The 5,524-nt window shown below is 46.7% G+C and overlaps 1 long non-coding RNA gene across 2 annotated transcripts; it reads right to left on the bottom strand.

Moving 5' to 3' along the window:
* Nucleotides 1-245: 245 nt before the first annotated feature.
* On the bottom strand, nucleotides 246-4,924 carry LOC121824797 (uncharacterized). Of its 2 annotated transcripts, none has more exons than XR_013046918.1 (4): nucleotides 4,765-4,924; nucleotides 4,547-4,652; nucleotides 4,269-4,415; nucleotides 246-778 (listed from the first exon to the last, which is right to left on the bottom strand). It is a non-coding gene; the product is annotated as an uncharacterized LOC121824797 (long non-coding RNA). The 2 variants fall into 2 exon arrangements; XR_013046919.1 differs by having other exon boundaries at nucleotides 4,269-4,412.
* Nucleotides 4,925-5,524: the final 600 nt, after the last annotated feature.

The raw sequence follows: 5,524 nt of genomic DNA, 5'->3' as shown, positions 1-5,524 counted from the left end.
CTCTCTCTCTCTCTCTCCACGTGCTTCTTCCCCAGGCCTGGTTCTTTTGTCTCCCCCCTCCCCCCAATAAAGGTATCAGAGGGGATTTTGTCATGTCTCATGACCTTTTCTCCCGGTAACCAGCACCACCACTTACTATTTATTTTATTTTATTGGTTTTACAAGACAGGGTTTCTCTGTCTTTGCACCTTCCCTGGAACTCACTCTGTAGCCCAGGCTGGCCTCGAACTCATAGAGATCCACCTGCCTCTGCCTCCTGAGTGCTGGGATTAAAAGCATGTGCCAACACTGCCTGGCCTGTTTATTCTTTTTAAAACAACACTGTGCACCTCTGGGACAAGACAGGAAAAATAACAAACAAAAACCCTCCTGTTCTCTGGTTGAAGAAAGTAATCAGAAAGTAGGCGTAGATTTAGCTATGCCTAGGAGAGATTGCCTTTATCCAGGGCAATTTCCTCGTTCTGTCTGGCAGAAGGAATAACTTCTCCTAGGAGGTCTCAACAGGTGCTTCCCAGATTACTGTCCATCAAAGCTTGTCTCTCCAAGCATCGCTGATGGAGACAGATGGTGTCTTTATCTCACCCTGCATGGTAAGGCCACCCTGGGATGAAGGCTGTTTCCTGAGAAATCTATCTGGTGGTGTCTCTGTAAGGAATATGAGAACGAAGACCAGGGAGAGGACTCAGTGAGGAAAAGTACTTACTGTGAAGGCAGACAGACCCGGGTTGAAGTTCCCAGAAAGTAGACAGAGTAGGGCCCATCTGCAATACCAGCATTCCTACAAAGAGTTGAGAGGCTGAATCAGGAGAATTTCTAGAAGCTTGTGGGCTAGACAGTCTGACAGGCCAGATAACAGGAAACTGTTTCCACAAATGGATGTTGAGAACTGACACTCAAGGTCCTCTAACCTCCACACATGCACTGTGGCATGCGCATGCTTGTGTACACGTGCATGCACACACACACACAAACACATATACCCACATACTCATACACACAAATACACACAAACACATACATACATACACACAAACACACATACACACACACACACACACACACACAAACACACGTACACACACAAATATATAAAAAGTATTCAGATTAATGGGGCGATTATACCTGAATCTCCAGGCATGTCATCTAAGGAAATCATTTTTATGGGTGGTTAAGTGAAACACACCAGGAAGAAGCATAAACATTTGTTAGTTTTCTAAAGACCCCAGTGTAAAATATTAACACTCAGGCTTTGAAAGGATGCAATATTAATTTAACTCTGTTTTGTTACACTTCTTGGGTATTCCAAGAAGGCAGCTCCCCTCCATCTCTTCCATCTTACCAGGAAAAGAGCTTTGACATAAGACAATTCTGGGTTTAAAGGATACTTTAGATAATACTTAAACTACCCATTTCTTCGTTTTATTGTTCTTCCAAAAGACCCGGGTTGGATTCCCAGCACCCACACGGTGGTTCACAGCTTTCTGTAACTCCGGTTCCAGAGCTTCTGGTACAATCTTCTAATGTCTGTGGCAGCAGGTGTGCAAACAAGTGCACAGACATACATGCAGGCACAACACCCATACACAGAGAGGAAAGTGTTTTAAAAATTAAAAGTGTGTGGTGTGTGTGTGTGTGTGTGTGTGTGTGTGTGTGTGTGTGTGTTGGTGTGCATGTCCCATATGAAGCATGTGGAGGTCAAAGGGCAACTTTGGGAGTAGGTTTCTGCCCCACTGCATACTCCGGCCACCTGATTCTCCTGTCCTCACCTGCCATCTCACTTGCGGAGCGCTGAGGTAACCGATGGGCACCGTCACGCCTGCCTTTTTACGTGGCTTCTGGGGACTGAACTCAGACTTGTACGTTAAGAGCTTTTACCTGTCTCATAATCAATTATGAGTCGATTCTGTTCATTCTTTTTTTTCTTTTTATTATTTACCCAGACATGTGTATGTGTCCTATCCAGCCTCCTGCTATATCTCACATGTGTGCTGGGACTTGAACCCAGGTCCTCTGGAAGAGCCGCAGGTGCTCTTAACCACTAAACCATTTACTCAGGAGGCAGAGGCAGGCAGATCTCTGTGAGTTTGAGGCTAGCCTGGTCTACAGAGTGAGATCCAGGAAAGGAGCAAAGCTACACAGAGAAACCCTGTCTAGAAAAACCAAAAAAAAAAAGAGCTTTTACCTGCAGGGCTGTCTCCCTGACCCCACTTCTTTCTTAGGGATGCTGTTTAAAAAGGAATCACTTACCTTAGTGAAAGGCTGATGCGCCGACCAGCAACAAAAAATCCTGCCGTACTTTCTACTGTGTCCCCAGCTGCCCCTATTTCCAGTGTCCTAACCCACCCAGGGGAAGATTCCAGAGAGAGAATCTTCACTCTGAGGAACCCTGAGATTTGCACTCTGGAGGCAACACAGGTCCTCTCAGCCTCCCTAGCACTCAGAGGAGACAGGATGGAATTGGTGAAACCCGGTACAGCGCTGTGCAAGGGAATAACCAATGCCTGTGATCAGAAATGTTGGCCTTAGAACACCAGCCCTAGGTAGACAGTTGGGGAAACAGCGTGATCTTCACTTGGAAGACCACGAACAGGTCTGTCATCAGCCTTGCTTGGGGTAGCCTTGTTCTTTCTGCACTGTGAGGTAGATTGATTGCCCTAGGGCAGACACCAAGAAAGGGTGGGAGGAGACAGATGCAGAAAGAGTGTGGTAATAGCATTTTATTTGAACTTCTTTGGGATCAAGAAGGCTGGAGTCATACTTATCCCTAAATGGGACAACTCTGTCATCCTCTCCAAGGCTCAGGGAGGAGGGGACAGAAAGAATGTCAGAGCCAGAAGCTGGGGAATGTGCAGCAAAAAGATGTCTTCTGGCCATGACACAGCCATTGCTGCTGTGGGGTGGTCTCTCTGTACGCTGTGAATATGTGTTGCTACCACTGGTTAATAAAGAAGCTGCTTCGACCTATGGCAAGACAGGAGACAGCCAGCAGGAAACCCAAGAGGGACTCAGGGAGAAGAAAGGCAGAGTCAGTGGAAATGCTGAGAGCTGCCTCCTGAGAAGCAAGATGTAATGGAACTCAGGTAAAGCCACAAGACACGTGGCAATACATGGATTAATAGAAATGGGTTAATTTAAGATGAGCGAGCTAGTTAGTAATAAGCCTAGACCATAAACCAAACAGCTTATAATTAATATAAGCCTCTGTGTGTTTATTTGGGAATGAATGGCTGCAGGACACAGGAAAACTCCTATCTACACACTGTCTTCATGTGGTTACCTGAACAAGAGCTGCTGGAGATCAGGCCTGTCAATATTCATCAAGTGTGTGGGAGGGGCCCATGAGGTCCCACCCTTCCCTTCAGGACTAATGGAAGTGAATGGTCACCCGGGGAGTTGCTACCATCATCTGTAATAGTGCAGCCACTGACAAGTTGTCTCTGCTTCAGGAAATAACCTTCTACCCATGCCCATGCAAACAACTCTAATTAGACTGAGTGGCTCACACACAAAGGAAGACCCAGAAGTAGGAGGGGCTTTTGTTGGGGAGAAGAAGGGTTTCACTGGGAGGAGGATAAGATGACTAAAAGTCATTATGCACATGTATGAAACTGCCAGAGAATCAAATAATGAAAAGCAGCAGCCGCCACCAACAGGAGCGAGTCAGAGGTGGCTGGCAAGCATGCAGGAACCTGGCTCTCACCTCCAGAGAAGGCAGACACCAGACACCTGACAGCAATGTTCTCTTTCTTCCTCTAAATGATTTCTATAGTTTGCATGTTGATTTGGGGGGAAAATGCCAAAATATTGTTATGATACTATCACTTTTTCTATTTTTATTTTTAATTATGTATGTTTGTATGCCTATATGTGCCTGAGTGTGCAAGTGCCCACAGAGGCTAGAAGGGGCTGTTGGGTATCTTGGAAATGGAATTACAGATGGTTATATGATACCACATAGGTGAGAGGAATCAAACCTTGGTCTTGATTCCTTGAAGAGCAGCCAGTGGTCTTGGCCACAGAGCTGTCCCCCCAGTCCCATCAACTTGTTGGGTTTTTTAATAAAGCTTTAATTTTTATTTTAATTGTGTGTATATATGCATGTGTTTGTGCACATAGGTGCAGTGCTCAAAGAGACCAGAAGAGGGCACTAGATCCCCTAGAGCTGGAGTTAGAGGCAGGTGTGAGCTGCCTGATTAGCCATTGGAATCCAAACTCAGGTCCTCTAGTAGAGTATGAACTCTGGACTGAGCCATCTCACCAGCCCTCACCTGGCTTTTTAGCATCCATTGAAGTCTTGGCATCCAGTCTTTCTGTAACCATTGTGGTATAATTCGCAAGTCACACATGGTCATACAAGTCTTTTTACAGAAAAGTATTCACTTAGAGCCCCGGCTGTTTTCTGTGACTAGGACCTGCTGGAAAAATAAGAAAGACAAAGCCCCAAAGCCAGCAACAAGAAATTCACACACACAAAAGCTGAGAAAAACAAAACAAGCCCCCCAGCCCTGACTGTTCAAGACAAAAAAGAGAAACACCCAGCTCCTACCTGCAGTGAGTGCTTGGTGAGAAATAAAAGTCTTTTTTCTTCTCAGTCTTTCTTTTGTGACCATATAAATAACGGGGAGATGGAGCATTTGCTAGTGGGCATGCCCCTGCAGTGAGCCGAGAAGCAATCATGTTTCCTGTGGGTACTACCCAGCCTTTCCTTTCTGTCCCTCCCCGGGAATGAAGTGATTGATGGCTTCCCCTTCCCACTTAACCTACTTTCTTCTCCGCTCACTCTCTGAACTTGTCAAGGCTGTGCTGGAAAATTCAAAGGTCAGCCTCCTTCTGCCTTCAGACTTCCATCCAAAGTAAAGTTTCTGTGGTGCTTGCTGCTGCCCTCAGATCCGGGCTCGGTCCTGGCAGCAGGTTGACATTTGACACCTGTCTGGAGCTGGTGACAAGGCAACATTATGACCTCACTTCTGCAATTCCCCGAGGGCAGCCTCCTTGGGGCACAGCAGACTAGGTCACCCGTCCTGAGATGGACATTTTGGGGGGAGGTTGGGAGGGACCTTGAGTTTATTTGAGGCCTGGCAGGGTGATGAGAGGCGGCCCACCACCTTCTGTAGCAAAAGGCATTTCCTCAGACACCTCCTTAGACTCAGACGTGCCAGGTCGACCAAGTGTGCCAACTAGCAACTGCCATGCCTGCTCCCTTCCAGCAACACCCCTGCCCCCACGCCCATCTCTTTTCCATGATTCCCTCTGCCCATCACAGGGACAGTCTTGCTACCAAGTTCCTCCAAACAAGGCTTCTGTTACTAATTTTACTCCAAAAGGCACCACAGCGATTGACTTATGCATCCCCAGGGATGCTTTGGCTCTGTCTGGGGTCAGGGTGGGGCTGACTGGATTTCTTTATTAAGGGTGGTGGGAACCCTCTTTTGAGCTTTGAAGCCTTTTTTTTTTTTTTTTTTTTTTTTAAGTACAAAGGGAGAGGAAGTCTCTTTTCATTCCTCCTGGGCTTGCCGGTCTCCTG

This window comes from Peromyscus maniculatus, chromosome 21 (assembly GCF_049852395.1).
Source record: "Peromyscus maniculatus bairdii isolate BWxNUB_F1_BW_parent chromosome 21, HU_Pman_BW_mat_3.1, whole genome shotgun sequence".
Classification (NCBI taxonomy): Eukaryota; Metazoa; Chordata; class Mammalia; order Rodentia; family Cricetidae; genus Peromyscus; species Peromyscus maniculatus.
This window is presented reverse-complemented; position numbering and strand designations above follow the sequence as displayed.